At 41.3% G+C, this 24,282-nt stretch overlaps 1 protein-coding gene across 3 annotated transcripts in view; it reads right to left on the minus strand.

Annotated features, from left to right (window-relative positions):
• The window catches only part of Ctnna3 (catenin alpha 3), a 1,489,259-nt gene that overhangs the window by 1,136,716 nt on the left and 328,261 nt on the right, over positions 1-24,282 (minus strand). The window lies entirely within an intron of this gene.

Genomic DNA, 24,282 nt, shown 5'->3' on the forward strand with positions numbered 1-24,282 from the left:
AAGGGTGATGTGTTATAGATGAAAGTGCCCTTTCTCAGGGGCTGCCAAGATGGTTCAGTGGATAAGAGGGCTTGCTGATGGAGCATGAGGACATGAGTTCAGACCCAAATAGAGACTAAAAAAGCCAGTCAACTATAATATAAAGATAGTGCACATCAGTGTGAAAGGCAGAACATGTATCCAGAGGGAAAAGATTCTGAAAGGAAAAGTAGAGATTATTACCAAAACCAATATTCATCTCATCCTGCTCCATTTCACAACCTCACAGGGTGCATGTGTGTGGCTGGAGATGTCAGTCACTGGATCCTACATGTTTGACATTGAGACCAGCTGTGGCAAAATCATCGGGGGTGGGAAACAACCACTGTTCATATCTTCTTGCTTTTCAGGCACATTCAAAAGTTGGCCAGAGAAGTTATTAAGCCAGGGCTAAATTCTTTATATTGCCTACTTGCTTGTATTGTCTTTTGGCAATTTTACCAAAGAACCTTTATTTTTCCACTGGGTCTTTTTCAGTCCGATTTACATTTTTTTTCCATTTTAATTAGGAAGGAAAGAGAGCATGGTGGGGGAGGGAAGGGGGGAGATAAAGGGAGGGGAGAGGAGAAAATATGCAAAACAAAATGACTAAAGGGGAGGAAGGGGCAGAAGGAGAGTCAAGAGGGTTCTGAGAGAAAGGGAAAGCAGAGACAGAAAAGATCTTTGAAAGGGGTCAGCACAAGGTTTCAGTGAGTGAAGGTGCTTGCCACCAAGTCCAGGGACCTGAGTTCAATAGCCACGTGGTGTTAGGAGAAGTGACACCCACAGGTTATTCTCTGATCTCCTCTGGTGCACTATGGCGCACGCACACACACATACACACACGCACACACCACACACACACACACCACACCACACACACACACACACACACACACACACACAAATGTAATTTTTTAAAGTCTTTTAGAAGTTGAGCCTGGTTAAGTTAAAAACATTAGCCAAGCTAGCGGAAACACATGAACTATGAACCAATAGCTGTGGAGCCCCCATGGAACTGGATCAGACTCTCTGGGTAATTGAGAGAGTCAATTAGCTTGAACTATTTTGGAGGCCCCCAAGCAGTAGGACCAGAACCTATCTTTAGTGCATGAGCTGGCTGTTTGGAACCTGGGGCCTATGCTGGGACACTTTGCTCAGCCTAGGTAAAAGGAGGAGGGGACTGGACCTGCCTCAACTGAATCTACCAAGGAATCCCCAGGGGAGTCCTTGCCTTGGAGGAGGTGGGAATGGGGGGTGGATTGGGGTGAGGGTGGGGGTAGAGGGCGGGAGGAGGGAGGACAGGGGAATCTGTGGCTAATATGTAAAATTAAATTAATTATAAATTTTTTTTTTTTTTTTGGTTTTTCGAGACAGGGTTTCTCTGTATAGCTTTGCGCCTTTCCTGGAACTCGCTTTGGAGACCAGGCTGGCCTTGAACTCACAGAGATCTGCCTGCCTCTGCCTCCCAAGTGCTGGGATTAAAGGCGTGCGCCACCACCGCCCGGCTAATTATAAATTTTTTTAAAGGGTAAAAATTTCAAATGCAAAATAAAAAACAAAAAGACTGGGGAAAAAAACACATTGCTTAAGGTTTTTGTGTCAAGTTCTGGCCACCAGGGGCCATGGTGACATCCGGGCCTGGGCTGCTGCCAAGGGCCAGGTCTGGGTCCATGGCCCTGCTGAGGCAGTGGTCTGTGTTGATCTCCCTAGCTCCTGTCACCACCTAAAGCCAAAAGGAGAGGGCTGCACAGAATTGGCTCTGACCCTCACTATCTGCTACAGGCGGGGGAGCTGGCCCTGGGGTCGTGACAGCAGGAGAGCTGGCCCTGTCCCTCCCCAGAGGCAGCACTCAGGTTAGCAGGCCCTGCTGCACCTTGCCCAGGTAGCATAGTAGAGCTGACCTTGTTGGTGGGGGTGCGGGTGAGCTGGCCCTGAGGACATGAGAATAGAACAGCTGAACCTGCCGCCCCTCCTCTACCACATGATGGCATGGGTGAGGGAAAAGATGCCCACTCCCACTCCTTCCCCCCCACACCGGGGCAGGCCAGAGAACTGGTTCCCACCCCTCACCATCTGCAGCACTCAGAAGAGTGGACCCTGCACTTTGCCCAGGCAGCACAGCAGAGCTGGCCCTGGTGGTGCAGGTGCAGGTGAGCCCCCCTCTCAAGGGCATGAGAGCAGGAGAACCGCCCCGCTCCCTTTGCTGATTACTGCATAAGGTGAGCTGGCTGGGGCAATGCTGGAGAGCTCGCCCTGGAGGTGAGGATGAGGGAGAGCTGGCAGTCTGACCAGCCCAGTACCACCCAGGTCCAGAACCAGGGCTATGAGTTGGCCCACCCCAATATCCACCTCATCTATGAACTGTTGGATCAGATGAAAGGTCTGATCCTGCAGATCCAAAACTGTGGGATCTCCAGGACACAGGGCAACAGCAGGATGTCCAAGAGGAGTCCAGTTAGGACCCAGTATTGATAGTGTAGCAGAAGCAGAGGCATCAAGGTAGACCAATGACTCATTGAAGCGAACACTTCCAAGTAAAGATGTATGAACTACAGGGTAAACTGTGTGGCTCACTGGGCCTCACTACAGCTTCCACCACAAGAATTTTTTTTTTCATTTTTTTCCTTTCTTTTAAATTTTATTTTATTTTGTTTTGGGGGGAGGTCACAAGGGCAGAAGGCAGATACGAAGGCACGGGGAGATGAATGGGACCCAGATGCATGATGTGAAATCCATGAATCAATAAAAAGTTTTTAAAAAGCCATTGGCTCTTCAGGCAGTATCCAATAAACATCTTCCTAAGTTTTTACCATACTCTCACAGCTTTGACAAATGGTGTGCAGAACAATATTAAAAATGAAATCAATGCATGGTCTACTCAATGAAATCACTCAAGTAGACACTGATTTGATGCAGTGTGGTGTTATTTGAGTGTAGATGGTGTGCTTTAACCATATATAATCCCATCGAAGGAAATTATATCAGTGGACTCCATTCTAGACTTTCCAATCAGGGTATAATCAATCAATCAATCAATAACAAATTTACCATTATGACTGCTGATCAAAAGTGTGATATGGAACCTTTCTCCCTTTTCCCTTTTTCCCTTGCAGATGAAGGGAAAGAGAATCTGAGGATGAAAGCCAACACCAGGTCTTAACAGGAATGCCTTGTCTAGAGACGAGCAGGTGAGTTTATCAGGAGAGCTACTGGAGCGCCATCTTGGGTACCCTGGAAATTAGTGTAGGAAAGAATGGGCTGAATTGTCTTCTGTAGTCAAAAGATTTTCAGCTTAGCTTTGGATTTTCCTACTGCAACGGTTTGGGTATAACTTGTCCCCCCCAAAACCAGCTTTGGAGTTTAGTGCCCATGGTGCCATGTTGAGAAGTGAGGCAGCCTGTGATTGGGCCTTTGGGGGGCAGGATTTGTGCTTTTCTAACAGGAGTGAGTTCTTGTGTCAGAAGGAGACTGGGGAGAAAGCTCTGCTCCGTGCTCCCTTCCTGCCCTGTGACCTCCTCTCCTCTCCCTCCTCCTTGCCCCATTTATCTTCCTCCTGCTCATGCCCCTCCCCTTTTCCTCCTCTCCCCTGGCCTCTTTCCTCCTCTACCTTGAAATCTCTTCCCATCCTTGCCTTTCCACAAGAAGATTATCTCCAAAAACTAAGGAAAAGACAGTACTTTGCTCTTGTCCCTGAAACCAAAAGAAACCTCCTTTAAAAAAATTATAGAAACAGGAAGAGTGGATGGCGATGGGGTCGGGGAGGGACTGGGAGGGGAGGAGAGAGGGGAAACTGGTCAGGATGTAAAATTAAACTAGTTAATTAATTAATTAATTAATTAATTAAAATTATTACCCAGCCTCAGGTATTTTATCCTAACAACAGAAAGTGAATAAGACACCTATTCCACATTTGAAAATCAGGCAGGGAAAAAAATGTCAAAGTACATACTGAAATATATGAACCTAACTATTTCTGAGAACAGTAGCACATACAAATTCCCAAAGGAAAAAAACTTTTAGAAGAAATCAAGGCAGTGTGCTACTTCCCCAAGAAAAGATAAATCTCTCCAAAGTTGGGATTCTTTGCCAATATAGCCTCTACATCAGCATTAATTATAATTCTTCCTCTAAACATGAGGACTTCTGAATAATCTTCTTGGCAGATTATAGGTTGCTTACATTAAGTAAACTGAACCCATCTCCGACTGCACACACAGTAAAGGCCAGGAAATAGAAGTTTGCATCAAATCAACATGCTCTTACACTTTCATCTGCTTAGATGTCTCTTGATAGTTCAAGTCCTCTGAGATGCCCACAGGCCATGGACCAGGCAGACAATTAATATTCAGCCTATTGCTTTTTGCTCATAAATCTTTCTGGCATCTAAAGAGAGGTCACAGACATCCTTTGTATTCACCTGCTCAATAATTATGAAATGAGCACCATACACCTTACACCTTATTGCAAAAAATCAGAAATATTCAAATCATCACTATTAGAAAATATTGACCAGAACAGACTATCATCACTGCCGTTAGCATGACATGTCTTATCTTGATTGTTCATGAGAAGTCAACTAACCTAGCCCAATGCTCCTGGCACTGGGGCACACACCTCTTGGCTGTGTCTTTTTGTACTCTGCCTACCCCGTTACTATAGTTCTGACTCTGCCTTTGCAATGGGCTAGAAAGACAGGGAAAATTACAGGAAAGTGTGAAGGAAACGGAGCCCCTAACCTGGCAGTCTATCTGAAGCCTCTCTCGGTGTGAAGAATCAAGAATTCTAATATAATTCACAACATCTGCCTAAGGCCTTTCCCTTCCCAGCAGTGTTTTAGGACTCTCATCAGAAACCCCACTTACAGTAAGACAAGTCCTCCCACACCTTGTACAAACCTAGATGCAGGATAGAATTTCAATTAAGAGTGAGGTGGAACGTATTCAAGTAAGACAATGTTAACTTCTGACCTCCAAATACTTACACCTATGTGTATACACACACACACACACACACACACACACACACACACACACAAAGAATGTATTTCATTAAACAGCAACTCTCTCTTTAAGAAGCCCACACCCATACACCCATGTGCACTTCATTATTCCCTGCGATTCTTCTAATTTTAATGCATTCCAGTTGTACTTCATTTCTGCACCAAAGCCAAGGACACAATTTTACCTGGGTTGGGTCCATAAAAAAATGAAGAGCACTTCTCACTGATGGGAGCAACACATGGGGCTGTGCAACTATCCCTGGCTGCTGGCACACTTACTTGTAGGATGACTCAACATCCACATGCCTATGATAGCAATGTGAAAGACTGCATTCCAGGAGGACCTATGAGGCTGCAGAGATGGCTCAGGAGTTAAAAGCATGCACTGCTCTTGCAGAGGACCTATGCTCAACTCCCAGCACTCACTGGTAGTTCAAAACTGCCTGTTTTCCAGTAACAAGGGATCCAGCTCCCTCTGTGGATCTCCATGAGCACCTGCACTAATATGTGCATACCCCCACACAGGTATATATGTGTGCACGTAATTTTTAAAATAATAATTTAAAAATGTTAAAAAAAAAAAACAAAACTATGCCTTCTAGAGACCACAAGGTTTCCATGTGATACAAATAGGGTTAATCTACCTCCCACAGTGTAACTGCCTTTCTTCAAACCCCATAGACACTGGCAGGCTGCTTACCAAATATAACTTCCAACAGATGCACAGCGGGTCTTTGCATCTGCACTCTATACATTTACACGGGCTGCTTTTCCATCTGCAGGACATAACATATGTCAGTTGATTGGCTTACAGTAGGTTTGGAGAAGAGTCAGCCAGAGTTGGCAGGAACCTCAAGTCTACTCACTGCTTCCTTTTCCTCCATCCCCACTCCCTTTGCTCTGAGGCTTTGGTCCTTGCTCTTTTTAATTCTGTCTGCAAAATTAATCATTTAAATGCAAGTGGTCATTCCTGGCTAACAACACTGAAATTCTGTGAACATATAACTTGTTCGCAGTCCAAACCTCTTAGATGTCAGTAATAACCTCAGCTAACAGGCTTCTCTCTAATTGAAATTCTATCCTGCATCTGACAGGATGAAAGTGGAGCTTGTATCATGTGATGGGCACCAAGCAGGGTGAAAGTCAATCTGAAAATGGACAAAGAATTTTCCAGGAGCATGTACACAATTCCAGGAGCTCCATGTGAAATACGAATGTGAGATTCCTTTTCCAAAGGCATCTAGGGGCCAGGGAGATGGCACAGTGGTATGAAGGCGCTAGCCACACAGGCCTGACCACCTCAGTTCAACACTCGGACTCCACATAAAAGCCCAGGTGCGGTGGCACTCGCTGGCAATCCCAGTATGCCTGTAGTGAGATGGGAGGCACAGGCAGGAAAAAGGCCAGAAGTTCCTAAACCAGCTAACCTGGAGTGCACAGCACAACAGGAAGAGGAGGAAGAAGAAAGATCCTGTCTCAACAAGAAAGAAGGCAAGAATCAGCTCTCCAAATCTGTCTTCTGATCTCCACATGCGTTCTATGGCATGATGATGATGATGATGATGATGATGATGATATGTATGTGTGTGCCTGTGCATGTATACATGAACACACACACACACACACACACACCTTTTCCCAAGAATTTAGATGCATTCAGAATTTCAAGGCAGTGACATCAGATGAACCACACTGAAGGCACCTTCTTGTAACTGGTGTGACTAGCTGCGTGACTCTCACACTTCTCCATGAACAAAGATGCCCTGAATCTTTAACGGAAACATGAGAAATGTGTACTCACACACTGAACGTGTGCACACAGGTAAAGGGGGAAAAACACGTTTTGCCGCAGAGTGACTCAGTGTGACAAGCTCCTGGTGGTATTTTCTTCACAGTAGCTACCTTTACCAGTTTCTCTTGAGAATTTACAGAGACTAGACTCGGAGATCACACTTGGAAACTCCACTCATTATTATGGCATAAAACTTAACTGGGGTTCAAAATGTAATTGCCTACCAATGCTGTTGACTCTAGATATTAAAACGCACAAGGGGCACTTAAAAGTGATAAATCTGGGGCTAGATTTAGCCAACCCCAAATCCAAAACTTAGCCATGAACCCTTGCCTCTAATAGAATCTGTGGGTGCTAGACTCCGGGAGTACTTTGATCACAATGTAACACATGATTATAAATTTTTATTCAACATCTGGAGAAACAAAGGCTGGTGTTATCCTATGACCCACGATACTAGCTAGATTCTATCAGACACTATGTCATCAAGCAAACATCTCTAAAAGTCACTGCTCTTCATACATTGAAGAAAGTAAAAAATAGATTCCCAAAAAGCCAAGCTGGAACTTGCATGATTGAACACCACCAAGAATTATTCTGGATTTTGGGAGGGGGCGTGGAGATAGGGTCTTTCTACATAACACTGGCCATCCTAGAACTCGTTATGTAGCTCAGGTCAACCTCAAACTCACAGAGATCCACTTGCTTCTACCTCTCAAGTGATAGGGTTAATGGCGTACACTACTATGCCCAGCATTTTTTAATGTAAGAAATGGTTTTGTGGCTCGTGGGCTTGATTTTTCTTGGTTTCAGCTTATCCCCTGAACATTTCTCCAACATCACCAATCCATTCCAAACCAAGTGTGTTATTCACGAGACAGACCATGTTAGGTTTTTTAAAAGTGTTCTAGACAGAAGAAACTAGATAACAGTGGTTATAATTAGCTGTGCATGCCACAAAAGTTAGGGTCAGAGCCTCGACCCTAACTCTAAAAAGATAGTTCAGTCACTCCCCCCTCAGTAGGACACCTAAAGAAACAGCTAACACTAAAGCAGAGGAGGACTCAGCGTGGTCACATTGGTAAAAGGGATGAAGAGGTCAGGGAACCATCCCCAAGTCCATTTTCTGGGCACTGCCATGAGGTTTAGGTTGAAATAGAGAAGATGAGCTATACATAACTAAGCAGCCCTGATCAAGGGACGGTCCCACGCATCATCAGCTCTGCTCCAGTCTCTCCCATCAAGTGGTCTGACAAATGGCCAAAACTATTTCTAGGAGACAAGCTCCCACTTCGGCTGGCATCAGGCTTTGGCTTTTTCCAGCTTGCGTCTCTGGAGGAAATTTCTGTTTCTTAGGGACCACTGTTTTGAAGGAAGGGCACAGTATCCCTTTATGATACCTTGGTTACTGCTAGGACACAGGACAGCTACAGTCAGGATATCACACTCACTTACATAGTAAATGTAACCTTCCAAAGGCTTCGTGATAATCTGACTTCATGTTATCTACAGATATTAAAAAAAGGCATGAAGGAGAATTCCTGGAAAGAAGCTATAACTACAAAGGCTGATTCGCTGATGAGGAAGTCAATGATATAGAGAGATTGGAATGTTGCAAGTCCAGAGTGAAACCATCTTAAGTCATCTTTATCCTTGATAGTCATTGATCGCCCTCCTCTGTGTGTGACCTAGCATCTTTGGACCATAGGTGAACCCTTCAGAATATGCAATCACAAGCCAGGCGGTGGTGGCACACGCCTTTAATCCCAGCACTCAGGAGGCAGAGCCAGACGGATCTTTGTGAGTTCGAGGCCAGCCTGGTCTACAGAGCGAGATCCAGGAAAGGCGCAAAGCTACACAGAGAAACCCTGTCTCGGAAAAAAAAAAAACAAACAAAACCCCCCAAAAAACAAAAAAGAATATGCAATCAGGTCCCCAGTTTCTACCAACCAAAAGGCTAAGAATGCCACCAGATATCATCTGAGGCTATGAGCTAAGCATTTCTACACTTCTCTGCAACCTACCTACCTAGTGTTTCTACCGATGGACTTGAAAAGTCTCTTGATTTATGGTTTTCTTTGTTCTGCTTCTATAAAAAAACTTCATGAAACTGTCACCATGTTTGAATGCAGGATGTGGAGTGACCTGAATCTCTGTTCCTGGGCCATGGCCACTTATATTTTGCTCCAGAATAAGCTATTGCATTTGCTTCAAGATGAGAGTTACGGTTTTTACATCAGTGGGAGGGAGGTACATGGGAAACTGTACTGGAAACTAGAAAGCCTCTTATTCCTGGAGTCTATTTAGAGTGATTTTAATTATTTCCTTAATCACCATGAATAATTATGGAAATGGTAAATTGCTTAATTTAGTTTACATAACATGTATACATGTGTATGTGTATACACACACACACATACACACATATATATTTGATGTTAGATGATCTCCTTCATAAACTAAAAATGCGCGCGCGCACACACACACACACACACACACACACACACACACACACACACTGGAATGGCCAGGTGCTAAACAGCATTTTCTTTGTTTTATATCACCTACCATCTCCTCACCTCATTGCACCACCAGTGGCGAGATGTCACGATTCCTTTATAAACATCTCCTCCTGGCATCTAAGCTTATATGGCCCACTTCTTCCCTCGTTCCCTTTGGGGTGTGCAACAGCTACCAGTCCTTATTTATAGCTTCCTTTCCATTTTCAGCTGTGTTTGGCGTGGTCCCTATTACCTTTTATGTGGAATATTACCAAGCTTTCTTGATTTTTTTTTTTTTTTTTTGCCTCCCTCCATCCTTGCAGAACAGTCCGCACAGTATAACTGTTTAATCTTTCTACAGCATCTCTTTGATTTTGTTCTGGTCCTAATCAAATAGTCTGTATTAATAAAGCTCAAATTTGTGAGTCTGTCATTTGGTATGGTTCCAAAATGTGCTTTCCAAACCTGGTTAGCGGCCGCTTTCCTGCTGTGGCTAACTGTCATATAGTGTTAATGGGAGTAATCTGCCAATGTAATTTCATTACTGCTGGAAAAGAGAAATTTAGTCCTCTCTCTGACAGAGGAAAATATGAACTTAGAAATTTGATTTCCTTATGAAGGAAACAGGCTTTTGTTAGAAGAAAATTATAGAGCTAATCTCTGACCTCAAAGTACCTGTCAGCAGACACATCTGAAATGTCTTAGTCACTGCAAATAGGAAAGCTCAGTGAGTAAGTTCCTGAACCAGGATGTACTGACCCATGAAGCCAGTGAGACAGTATCCAGAAATTCTGACCCTCATCCTGTTCTGCTGTCCATCCCTAATAGTACGCTCTTGTGTGAAGAGTTTCTAGCAGCTAAGGATTCACTTGGAATTGAATAATCTTACTTTGTCCTTGTTTTTACCTACTCAAGTGATAAGTACTTAACGTTTTTAAAGACCTTAGAGTTTATATAATCCCTATTACATAACTATGAAAAGTCATTAAATATTTGATCCAAATCTTCCCATTATTTAGGATCTTGCTTGGTTCCCTTCCATAAAGCCTCTCCTGATTGTTCCTTGCTATAGGAGAGCCTTGGAATGTGCAATCAATAGACAGACTCCATCCCACATCCATTATACCCAGCCTTGCTTAGGAAAGACCACCTCTGGGATAATACCCAAAGAACAGTTTGTTTCTTTATGGGGGGAAGGGCAAAGAGAGGGGGGGGGGGAGAGGGAGAGACAGAGACAGAGACAGAGAATAAGAAAAGAATTTCTCTAAGGCAAAAAAAGGAAAAAGCCAGTCCCAAAGGCACCACCATTCTCTTTTTTAGCCTTGATTTTAGAAAACTTGCCATTGTAATTCTTTCCCTATTCTTGGAAATATATGCAAATCCTGGAATGTCTTTCTCAGGGGCCCTAGAGCCATCCCTTTGAAATGTAACTATCAAAAGAAAAGGTAATGTCCCAGTCTTCCAGTGCTGTGGGAAGATAGGAGCCTAACGCTTTCCAGTGTCTGGATCCAGATTATAAACCTACTCCTATCATAAAGATAGAGAGCATTGTTTTCCTTTGAATAAAAGCAAAGGTGGATGGGGATGCTGATCACTAGTTGATTCAAAATAAACTACGTTTACAAAACGTGCTGTCAAGGCCTCTTATTTGAGCCTTAGTTCTCTGATCACGTCTGCCTTATTTGCACGATTAATTTGCATGGCTCCTATTGGTATGGCAGAGACTGTACCATGGGAAATCATATGCACAGAACTCATGCTAACCTCCGAGAACTGTTCACTACTGTATGCACACTGTGCCTTCATGTGGTGTCAATTGTATGCAGGTAACTGCATGTAAAAGGACTTCTCAACATAGAAAGACCCACTCCTTGGTCCATTCGCCTGTTATTTTAGGCAGTGTAATGATTATTCTTAGCTATGGAGCACATATTCAATTCCTAGGGTTAGATACTGTTTATCACACCAATAAGGCACAGGACAAAATGGAAAAAGAAGAGATATATAATCAGTATTGATGATGAACAGGATGCCACAAAACTCATGATACAAACACTTCATGAGAATTTGTTTGGAGGGTATTTTTTTTTCTGTCCTCTCTTTTTTTAAGGATTTCTTTTTAAAAACTGTTTTATTTTTCTTAAGTTTTGGAGGGAAAATTATCATTTTTACCACTAGACAATTGAGAGATTTATCTAAGCTTGATGGCATGTTCATATTCCACAATACTATATATAGCATGTGCCTAATATTCCCAAGAGGCCAGGAGCAAACTAGGTCTGCTAGCTTTGAGTATGCATGTATTTTATTTACAAGGCACTTAATCCCTTCCATTTTTAATCATCAAGATAAAGGAGATCTTGTCCATCCTGATTAGGTAAATATTTATTACATGTATTAAAATCTCACCAGGTTCTTGAATATCAGCTATTCATTATCTTTTCAACAAATGTACTATAAGCAATTATTAGGTACTCAATACCGTGCTAGACTGTGAGTAATATAAATATGAATAAAATACCAATCCCCCATTCATATAACTCATCATCTACAAGGGAAAGATACTGCATAAGTAAATAAATGTATCAAACTCAAGATATAATATTCCATCATTTGTCACACGGGCTATTATTTAGAAAGAGCAATTGGTGTGGGAGATCATGAGAAATCAATCCAAGTTATTAACTCCTAATTCCTATTCATTTGACCTCATGCAAGTTAGACAACGTGGCAAGTGAGTAGCTGACGTCTCTGTCAAGTGTATGGTTTCTTTCCTCTGGACCGTACAGAACAATCTGATACTAACAAAATGGACAGGCAAACATGGAGCACTACAAATATAAAGTCCAAGTACCAGCTCAGTACCTCACATGGACACTAACAATGTTGCTTCATCTATGCTCAGACTTACCCCTCTTTACCACATTTTATTAAACATCATTAAGTACGTCATTTGTAAAGAGATACGAATAAAACACAGTGATAATACAGCATACAGTATCAACCTGGCTTCAGAAAAGGAATATGCTCAGTAGCTTTAATCCTTCCCCATTCCCTCCACTTCTGGTTGTACATGAACCCTTCGATTCCTTCTCTTACAGCTTGCCATAAGTTTACCATTAAGTTTAATGGAACTTACCAGTTCTATTAAAAGTATATGTTTGCTTTGTTAGCCTTAACATAAGGGCAAAAATACTGTGTGAACCCACATATTTCTGACCCTCTTTGGTAAAGCTCTATATTGTTATTATTCGTGCTAAATACATCACAAACTTTATTCATTTTTGTACCTTACAGTCTCCTTTCTAATCTTAAGGAGAATACTTACAACAACTTAGATTTAAGATTGTACTTTACCATAGAATTTTATGGAAATCCTTTATCAATTTAGGAAAATTCACTTCTGCCTGTGCTTTCTAGACGCTTTAATTATATTGAGGTTTTCAGATGTTTTCTTGATCTATGAGGTAATGTACTTCTCTCTGGTGATTGGTTAGTGTGCTGAATTGTGTCAGTTGATATTCTAGTGATGAACTGGAATCACCTTTGTGAAATGACTGTCACAATACGTCTTTTAAAGAATAAGGGTAAAACACTCAAATCTGCTTAGGATTTTGTATTTTATTTCCAGTATTGGGTTAGTATGCAAATGTCCCTCATTATGTAACCAATACAGAATTAGCTGGTACTGGTTTTTCCAACTTCACACAGTGAACTGGAGAGGTTTTTCCTTAACCTTTCCCATCCCACTGCCGTGGAAATACGTTCACATACCCCAGAAGGGTGGTGTACTGCAAAGGTGCCTGCTTTGAGTAAAAACCGATTCTATGTAATACTTTAACATCAAGCATCTAGGGGTAAGTCCTGTTTTCCTGGGAATTTTTCCATTTCATCTAAATTACATTTTTATCAGCACAGGTTATACTTTGAGCCTCTCTTCTTCCCTGCCATAAGCATCATGGGGGACACATTTGCCTCTAAGTACATCCCTCAAGTCTGTGTTAGAATTTCACTATTTCCCCACTTAGGTTTTTCTGTTTTGTTTTGTTTTTGTTTTCATAATTGCTCACGAGCCAGAAGATACATAGATGTGGTTTTTCAAAGAGGATCCAAATAATGAGACAATTTCACTTTTCACCACAATACCTTCCTAAAAATGCCTGTAAAATGCTAGTTCATTGCAAGTCATCAGCTTAGCAACAGTTCATTTTTGATAATTCCCCATGCATCATTGATAAAAGCATGTTACAACCTGGTGAGGGTTAATCTTGACCGTCAACTGGACCGGACTGAGAAACACCTGGCTGATTAGTGGAGCGCACCTCTAAGCATGTCTGTGATGGATCCTCCAGAGATGATCATGTCCTGGGTCTCTGGTCTATTGGATAGATTCATAAGGTGACAGCAGCATTGGTGGGGGAGGGGCGTGGAAGGAGGTCCCTGGAAACATGTCTTTGTGGGTTATCTCTTGCCCTGACCTTTCTACTCTGCCTCCTGGCTGCCATGACGAAAACTGCTCTGTTCCATCATACTCCTTCTGCCACGGCAGTCTGGAATATCAGAAACCTAAACCAGAATAGATATTTTTCTCAAGTTGTTTCCGTGAAGTATTGGGTTGTAATGACGAGATGGAACTGATACAAACCCCTTGATTAATTAAATTAGCTATTTGTTTTTTACAAATGTTGGCATAGCAGTGCCAGCTTTATTTAGCTGTGTTAGTGAATATATTTCTATTTTGTTGTTTGTGACAGGGATTCACTACGTTAGGCCAGACTTGGCTCAAATGTGGCTTTCTCCTGCCTCAGATCCCTAAGTGTTGAGATTACAGGCCTATGCCACCATATCCACATTTAAAAAGAAAATTCTTTCAGTTTCACTATAATCTGTGGAAATGTACATTTCTTTATTAATGTTGTACTTGGTGCTTATAATGTGTATTAGATATGGATACTGGTATCTTCTGTAAGTTCTAGAACAGTGGTTCTCAACTTGTGGGTCGTGACTACTTTGGGGGGCAGGGGGGGTCACATTTCAGATATTTACATCATGATTCGTAACAGTAGCAAAATTGCTGTTCTGAAGTAGCAATTAAATTAATTTTATGGTTGGGGGTCATCACTACATAAAACTGTATTAGAGAGTCACAGCATTAGGAAGGTTGAAAACCGCTGTTCTAGAAGATTCTTTGTTTCTTTCTTCTGGACTTCAAATTAGAATATTTTTAACCTGCTGTACCATCTTGTATATTAACTTTTTTCCCAAAATATTTTTTTATTTCTGATTCTGTGGGAAATTCTAAGCAGCATTGTCAAATACCTTTCAGAGATACTAATCCTCTACCTGATCATATTTGGCCTAATCAACTTAATAATCCTAATTGTATTTTTCATTTTAGGTAACACGGTCTGCTCAGTTTTTGAATTCTTTTGTTCCTTCAGCACATTTATAGTTGTGATAAATAAATGGGAGAATCGTGTATAGTTAACACAACTAATTTATAGTCAGCGTCTTGTGATCTCTGTGTCTGTAATGGAAAGGGCTTTCTCTGCGGTCCGCTCCTTTTGTCAATGTCGCTCACAATGGCTCACTTTATTTGTGTGTTATGAGAACTTATCTTCTTCAGGGAAGTATTAGAATTTTTTGAAGACTGGGCATAAAGTTCAGTATGAGTCTGAGTTTGCTTCTGCCAGGTCCCTTGAGGTATTACCGAGATAGGACAACTTTAAATTAGATTTTCTGCTGAGGTTTAAGAGGCTACGCAGATAATATAAATTCTGACCCAAAGTCCACATAAGGATAGGATCCTGCTTAGAAAATTTCCAGGTGCATTCTGTGCATTCTGGAGTTGTTGGGGGGAGGGTTGGATGTGTGAGTGTGATCCTCTGTACTACCCGGAGCCAAGGCTAAGCTAGTCAAGGTTTCTGACTCTTCCCTGCCATAAGGGCTAGCGTTCTCCTCATTCAACCAGCGAGATGATCAAACCTTAAGGACTGCCAGCTTCTTGTAAAGATCTCTGTCTTTTTTTTTTTTAGGCAATACTATTTATTATTCAGTAGATTCCATGACAGGCAATGGTGATTGTCACCCCTCTCTCAGAATTCATTTCATAGCTGATCAGAATTCTTTACACAATTCTTTGACCAACATTAGAAATAGTTACAAACTATTTGTATTAAAGAATAAAAATAAAGTCAATAGCTCAAATGAAGGAAATTCTTTGTCTTGGATCTCCAGAGATGCTTTTGATTGACTGGGGTTCTGAACAGTTCTGCTTTCTCTAAGACAGTACTCAAGTCTTAATCCACAGATGGCATCGGCACTCAGTGTGTAGGCCTGTGGGCTCTTTATGCTGTACCTACTAGGTATAGTTTATAGCTATACCTACTGGCATCAGCTCTCATCAAGTAGGCTCTTTCCATCATACCTGCTAGTACAATGGGAATGTGGAACTTCTGTCCTAGCAATTAACACTGGCTCTGATTTTTTTTTTCAAATGATTACAGGTTGTCCTCTATGGGAACCAGATTGCCACAAATGGTGTTGTCCACATCATTGATCGAGTCCTCCATCCAAGATTTTCTCAAAGCAGAAGACGAAGGTCTCTGTCTTAGTTGGGCTTTCTATTGCTGTGATGAAATACCATGACCAAAAGGCAGGTTGTGGAGGAAAAGGTTTGTTTGCCTCATGTGGAAGGTTCTTTAGCTGTGTTAGTGAATATATCTTATATTTTGTTGTTTGTGACTATGGGATTCACTATGTTAGGCCAGACTTGGCTCAAATGTGGCTTTCCCCTGCCTCAGATCCCCACGTGTTGAGATTACGGACCTATGCCACCATATCCAGGTTTAAAAAGATAATTCTCTTTATTTTCTTCAGCATTGCTATTCATCACTGAAGGAAATCAGGACAAGAACTCAAATGGGGCAGGATCCTGGATGCAGGAGCTGATGCAGAGGCCATGGAGGGGTGCTGCTCACCAGCTTGCTTCCCATGGCTTGCTCAGCCTGCTTTCTTATAGAACCCAGGACCAGCAGCCGAGGGAGGGCACCACCAAGTTTGGGCTGGACCCTCCACCTTACAGCTGGATCTCACTGAGGCATTTCCCCAACTGAGGATCCTTCCTCTCTTGTGACTCTAGCTAGTGTCGAGTTGACACACAAGACCAGACAGTACACTCTCCTATGTTGTCTTCCAACTAGCAGACCTTTTTGCTGAAGATACTGAATACTTGAATCATAGAGCATAGAGAAATGAAGCTGGTACCAACCTGGAAGCTTTATCCCTGCTGGTTAGCTTTCATGCAAAATTCATGCAAGGGAGAAGAGTGATATAGTCTTACCAAGTATGAACTCTGCAAACTGCAATAGTGATGGACCTGGCAAGATAGGCTCACTGATGGAATGGTGGCACAAATGTTATGGGTGTAACCAACCACTATTCCACTATTGATTGGATTTAAGGACCATTCCACATGATGCCATTAATTGCCCCCCCCCACAAAAAAATCTATGACTAGCTAGGTCATAGACCCTAGAGAAGAATGCAATACTACTATTCTACACAGTGGACATTTCTATCTTTCACCCTCAGCTGATCTTTCAAAGTTCAAAACCCAGGCTTTAACTACAAATAAATTGCTACATATTCCAGCACATCCTGTTGCTGGGTTATTGTGAATTTGACATTTCTTTATATATGTCCTTTTAAAAAAAATCCCTTAACAGATGGACTATGTATTTTAAAATATTTTATCCATCACTTTAATTACTTTTAATTCGCTGTATTTCTGGAAACAAAAACATTTTTTAAAATAGTAATTATATGAAGTAATTCTAGAAAAATGAGTGACAGCCACTTTCTTCCTGACTTCCTAAGTGCTTATCTAATTGACAGAGGTCTGGCTTTTCATTTAAGTGAAAACGTAAGACAGTAAGAACTGTGTTCACCCAAAATTACCATTTGTAATAAAAGGTGGCACATCTTGGAAGTCTCAGAGAACCTAGACCAAAGATGGGCAGCTCTTTGGAGAAAGGAACGTAGATATGCAATTTTTTTCCTCTTTGTGCTCTCTTATTACAGAAAGATTCTGACCAAAGCACAACTTCAATTTACTTTCTTGGTTTCCTCACTATAAATTCATGGCCCAGTTTAAAGCTAAATCCCTTACTAAGTATATTCAATTCCAGTTGGAGAAAAGAGAAAAATTAGAGTAAGAGGAAAATGGCATCCACTGTGATAACACTTGGAGAGGTGGCATGTTTGCATGTGCTTATTACTTCATTAATAGTCACTTAGCACCGGCTATGTGTAATCGTTCTAGGCACCTGGAGCTATGACTAAACAAAATCATATAATGGAACATGAAAGCCTTAGTGAGGTAGGGGGTGGAAGGGGTGGGTAGAAGGAATATAAGGAGGGATGACTAACATTTGGAAAAGCCATACCAAAACCCACCTCTATGGAAGCTTCCTAAAATATATACAGTATATATGTAAAGGGAGTTTAAATGGGACGATCCTAGAATGGAGGGGCAATGCCTCTCCCAGTCAACATAGGCTATCACATAAAAAAAAAAAAGCCTAGTGTCAGATATGGGATACCTTTTACCAGTTGATGGTCAGTGAGGTCCCATAGAACACCTCTCAAAAAATTATAGGTTATTTCTATTGCTCTCTGTTATTGTTCAGAACCTGATGATAAGACCTTATTGCTGAAGATACTGAATACTTGAATCATAGGACATAGAGAGATCAGGCTGGTACCTGGAAGCTTTATCCCTGCTGGCTAGCTTTCATGCAAGGTTCATGCAAGGGAGAAAAGGAATCAGTAGTCTTACCGACCATGAACTCTGCAAACTACAGTAGTTGTAGATGGATCTGGCAAGAAAGACTCACTGATGAAATGGTGGCACAAAAGTTATGGGCGTAACCAACCACTGTTTCACTATTGATTGGATTTAAGGACCACTCCACATGATGCCATTAACTGCCCTGCCCCCCCCAAAAAAAAATCTATAACTAGCTAGGTCATACACCCTAGGGAATAACCCAATACTACTATTCTACACAATGGAAATAGTAATAAACTGCCCCCTATGTTCACATAGTATACCCATAGATTAGTGCACCTTTCAATACTCATCAAAGAAGTTTCTCTCTGCAATAAATGGTAATTAATACAGAGAGCCACAACTGGTCAACAAGGACAGAATAAGAAACTGTTCTCAGTTCTAAATGGGATGGCTATATCTTGTTTCCTCTGTTCCCAAGGCTCAGGGACATTGTAGAAGAGGAGGCATAGAGATTGTAAGAGCCAGCGGTAGTGGACGTCTGCAACAAAACACTATCTGCTAGACCTGACTGGGACATTGCGCCCATGATCTCACAGCAGCTGTGACTGCTTACACAAAATCTAGCCAGCCAAAATCCCAACATGGATGGGGAAGAAGTTCATGAAGTCCCACCCCTAGTGTAGAGCTATTGGCAGTTGATGGCTGCTGGAGGATGGAGTGTCATTTTCTCCAGGGATGTGGTTTCTTAGAAGTTACCCATGCTCTGGTACACCTTTATATACACCTAGGTACATAGAGGAAGAACTATGGAACTCAGTGATTTTAAAAACAGAGCACATGAAGTTGGGAAGGAAAAGTGGTTCAGGGAACAGGCCACGAATTAGAGGGTAAAGAATGAAAATAGATTTAGTCAATACACATTATATGCATGCATGAAATCATCAATAATATGAATACAAAATGACATATAAAGGAATATATAAAAGAAAGAATATAGCTTCTCTGGAAATAAAATAACTACACATATGTCCTTCATTATCATCACCTTAAAAGACAGACGCAAATAACTCCTATTATGATTATAATGCTTGTTTTTTTCCTTCTACACAAGAGAAATATGTGTTAATGGACTTCAAGTTTTCAATGCAGTTTTCCCTGGCAGAGTTTCCTGCTTAATGACATTTTCAAAATTCTATTCATCTACAATGTGACACTTCTCAACTCCCATTCAGTCACAAATGCAGAGGCAACTCTCAATAATTAATTCACACTAGCCTTTCCAATAAATCCATCAATTTAAGTTGTACAGTGTTCTAATTCAGCTTCTATTTTCTCCACCAATAAATCTCAAGTCTCATATCCACAACCAGCCATGACCTAGAATAAAAGATTTAACAGAAGTTTTAGCATGGTAGCTGTTGAGTAAGTGTTCTGATACATTTTCACACTATAAACATTTAATGAGTCTGGCTCCCAACAGAGTATTTACTACATCCATTTATTTCATAGTAGTATATTTGCAGGAGCAAAATAGAGCAAAGGTTATTTCAGATCCTCTACCAATATAGCTCCCTGTAAATAATATAAAGTGCAACCATTTAACTCACAAAATTATTGTTAAAAGGGTAAATGTTCAGTAAATTCTGTTTTATCTAGTTCAGATAGCCTTGGCAATTATTTGTAACTTGCATATATTTTTTTTCAGGAATTTTGTTCTGAAGCCCTATCTTTGACTACAGGTAAATTTCAGTTGTTAAGACAGAATTGGGTTCTCAGGAAAGTAGTTTAGGTCTTTTTCCTGTTTGTTCAGAAGTAAATGGGTCACAAGAGGTCTTCTGCTCATGAAAGACCCTTCTCCAGACTTCTCTCCAGCCTCTGCTGCTTCCTGCTTATAGCACTCACCTCAAACTGAAGTGAGAAACCAAAGATGTCTCAGTGGAGGATCAATTTGGAAAACTTTGGGGATAAATGAGGTCTTTTGTGGGAACATCTCTGGACACAAATCTGTTTAACACTTTGGAAAATGTGCTATACAAATTCCACCTGCCCGCTCCTCTGGAAAGTTCCACCCCATTACAAGAAGTACTTACCAAATAGAGACTATTTCTACTTAATGAGCCATGGTGTTTAATCCACCAGAAAGGCTTTGGTTACATTTATAACTTTTCTGATGATTCATATAAACTAAGAACCTTAGCATATATTATGCTGAACTTTGATTGAGTGCATTAAGTTCTAGCTACGAAAACTCAGTACAAGCACACCTACAAATTCTTCTGGGATCAGAAAGACTCCTATCCACTAGCTTCCTGATGAGCAATATATATAGCTTCAGTCTCAATTTATTTTCTGTAAGGCAAATACAAAATCTTCAGTGGTGATACTGTAATAATCAAGTGGACAATTCATGTCAAATGTTTAGCTGGAGGGGCTGGAGAAATGGCTCAGCAGTTAAAAGTGCTTGCTGTGTGAGCATGAGGACCAGAGTTCAAATCCCAGTGCCTACTTAACAAGCCAAGCATCTAACACACACTAGTAACCCCAGCTCCAAGGGGAGAAGAGACAAGAGGATTGATGAGGTTTGCTGATTTCAAGCCTAGCCAAGAGACTAAGAGCCCCAGGTTCAGGGAGAGCTCCTGCCTCAAAGTAAAGGTGAAGACTGATAGAGAAGGACACCTGATGCTCTCATCTGGCCTCTGTGTGTGCATATACACATGTATGCCCCCTTCAATCTAAATAAATACATACTTAAAACATAGGTAAATCTTAAAACACTTTAGTCATCTAGAAACATTTTATTTTTATTTTGAAGACCACTTATTTAGAGGGGGGGGAAAAACACTCTTAACCCAAAGGATGAGATTTTATATCTCAAGACATCTGCCAAGTAATACCTACAGATTGCTAACCATTTTAATAGAAGATATTGCATAAATATTATATGTATTCAGGAGCAGAACATACGCAAAGGCCCATTTTTATTTTAACGGGGGTGCAAAGTAGAGAGTGGAATACAACAGCTTTCTTTTGAATGCAACTATCTAGAAGGAAAATAGACATGAAGAAGGCAAAATACCTGTTCATTGTCTACAACAAATGGTAGATAGATAGATAGATAGATAGATAGATAGATAGATAGACATAGATATAGATATGATTCAACTGTAGGTATCTCTCTAAAAGCCTGCTTCCTAGCTACTAGACAGTTAAGCACACTGGATATGTGACTTTCTGTGCTCACTGCTGCAGCAGGGTTAAACACACCCACATGGCAGGCTAAGGACTTGCACATTAAGACCAAGTTATCATTTGTCTGCAGATACCCTGACTTCCCACAGTGGGTAAGCTTGCCATTTCAGAGCTGACCTTTATGAAGAGGTACAGATCAAAGCAGACAGTTCAAGCTACTGTGTTGTAAAACAAACCAGGACCTTGTTCAACTGTTTTGTTTTGTTTTTTTCATTATTCTTTATTTTTTAAGAAACTCAAGAAACCAGCCTTCCTCAGCAGAAAAGCACACTGGTCTAGGTCACATTATAAACCAGTCTAGTCACATTATAGGTCATATTATAAACCCAAGCACTGGTGTGGGATGCCAGTGAAGGAAACCTGTGAAACCTTATAACTCCCCAATCAAGGCTGAAGGCCTCCAACTCAGCTCTCCCTCTCCACCACCCAAGTTCGTTAGTTGAAGAAGTCTGGCCTCCAAGGGGTAAAAACAGCAGGAGCCAGCAGACAGGAGCAGGAATCAAGGACATTGAACAGCTGGTACCCTTGGGAAAGGCAGTGACTCCTCAGGCCACCACAGCCTCTGGTAGCTGAGATAAAATGCCTCTAAGAGCAGGTGTGTGACTTACATACAGACTGCTTTGGGGAGGCTGACAGTATCATTAAGAACATTAGGTGACCAGAGTGACAAGGTTTCAAAAGAATGTGGATATATTTTAGAAAGGACAGTGTTTGGAAGGGGCAAGGACAAGATACACAGGACTAAAACTTCCCATGACCTCTAATTGCTCCCTCCTCCAGTAAATGAACATATTATGTGTTTATCGGTAGTCACACCACTTCCCTTACTACCTGGTATAGAATAACTGATTAACTCCCCCAAGCTTTTCAAATTACAATTGAGTTTCCCATGCATTCTGGTCCCCAAGTTTTCTATTTTTTTTTTTTTTTTTTTTTTTTTTTTTTTTTTTTTTTTTTTTTTTAGAGTCTATCAGTTTACCGGCATCTAGTCTAGCCGCTACCTTCTATTATCTGTGACTGATCTTAGAAAAGGAGATTTTCAATCTTGAAAGTCAAGACATCAAGATAGGCTTTGAATACATGGGAGTGCTGGCAGTGGTCCAGAGGGTGCCTGGACTGGTCTACTCTGGTGACTGGTCTAGTGAATACCCTAACCGCCATCACAGAGCCTTTGTCCAGTGACTGATGGAGGCAGATGCAGAGATCCATGGCCAGGTGCCAGGCTGAGCTCCGGGAATCCAATTGATGAGAGAGAGGAGGGATTCTGGAGGCGGGGGACCTCGAGACCATGATGGGAAGACGTATAGAGATGACCGGTCACACTGGTGGAAGCCCATGAACTGTAGACTAGTGGCTGTGGAGCCCCCATGGGACTGGACTAGGCCCTCTGGATATAGAAGACAGTTGTTTGGCTTGAACTGTTTGGGGAGCACCTAGTCAGGGGGATCGAGATCCATCCCTCGTGCATGGACAGGCTTTTGGGAGCCCGGTGCTGGTGGTGTAATGCATTGGACAGCCTTGGTACAGTAGGAAGGGGCTTGGACCTGCCTAGGCTAAGTGTGCCTGGCTCTGCTGACTCCCCATGGGAGACCTTGATTTGGGGGATGTAGGGATGTGGGGTGGCTTGGGAGGGAGGGCTGGGGGTGGGATGAGGAAGGAGATGGGATCTGTAGGTGGTCTGTACAGTAAGTACAAAATTTCTTAATAAAGAAAAATGAAAAAAAAGATATGCTTTTAACACACAAGACAATCGTGTGTTCATTACAGAGAGTGAACATTGCCTAATGGGAGATTATTAGTTTCTATTCATTTTTTTTCACTTTATCAGACAGAGTTCCTAAACTCTGCATATAACTAGATATTTTATGCATTTTCACATGAATATAATAATATACAATAATACTGCTAATCATATCAGATTAGAAATGAAGACCCTGTTTAAAGACATGCAATTAAAGAGAAAGCTATTTTAAACTTAAAAGTATTAATTATTTAATGAATTTACAATGAAGTTGATAAGAACAATCTGGGCATTATATAAGTTTTTTGGTTATCAGTAAAACTTTAGAAATTTTAATTATAAATATTTTTTATTATGGAAAAATCTGCTTCCAAAACTGAATGTTAACTATGCATTGCTCTGAACAACCACACCTGTATTATGAATTCATTTAACCTGATAACACTGTGCTGTTGCTATTGGAACATTTGTAAGCAGGACAATAGAGGTCTATAAATATTGTTCCCAAGGTCACAAATATAGCAAGTGCCACAGCTGGACTATAAACGAAAGAATGAAGGCTTTAGCATTTTTACCCTTAAGCATCCCACTATGTTACCTCCACTCGGGAGTCTCCTTGCTGGGCTAGAATAGCCAGCATTCATTGATGTCATACTTGAAGGCCTGATAAATTCCTCAACTTGTTCAAAACTGGGTTTCTCATCTTCTTATGACCACAGCCTTCCCGTGGTTAAGGAAAACCTCTTCTATCAAGTTACTCAGTTAAAATTTTTAAATTAACTATAGATAAGATGTATGAGATCTATCCTCACCATTCACAGTCCTATGGTGGACAAGTCTAGCTTCACTACACAGATGAATCCTCCTGACTCCAGAGTTCATGATCTTCACCAGGCAGGTGACTTTTATTCAGCAACAGAAGATGCAGAAGGGCCTGTGTATTTCAACCGAGTAAGGCACACTCTGAAAACCAATGCTCTCTAATTACCAATTGTCAGTTGGCCCCGGCTTTGTAGGTCTGTCTCCCAGGCAGACTTCATCCCATCTCTTCACTGCCCAGATATTAATTCCTAATAGCATCTCAGATCATGAACTCCTCGCTATGTTGCTAGAGGTCTCCGTGTGCGAAACCAGCTATGATTTCTCCTTTGGCCCATGTCCCATGCGTCCATCCATTCTATCATT

The sequence above is a fragment of the Peromyscus leucopus genome, chromosome 16_21 (genome assembly GCF_004664715.2).
Source record: "Peromyscus leucopus breed LL Stock chromosome 16_21, UCI_PerLeu_2.1, whole genome shotgun sequence".
Classification (NCBI taxonomy): Eukaryota; Metazoa; Chordata; class Mammalia; order Rodentia; family Cricetidae; genus Peromyscus; species Peromyscus leucopus.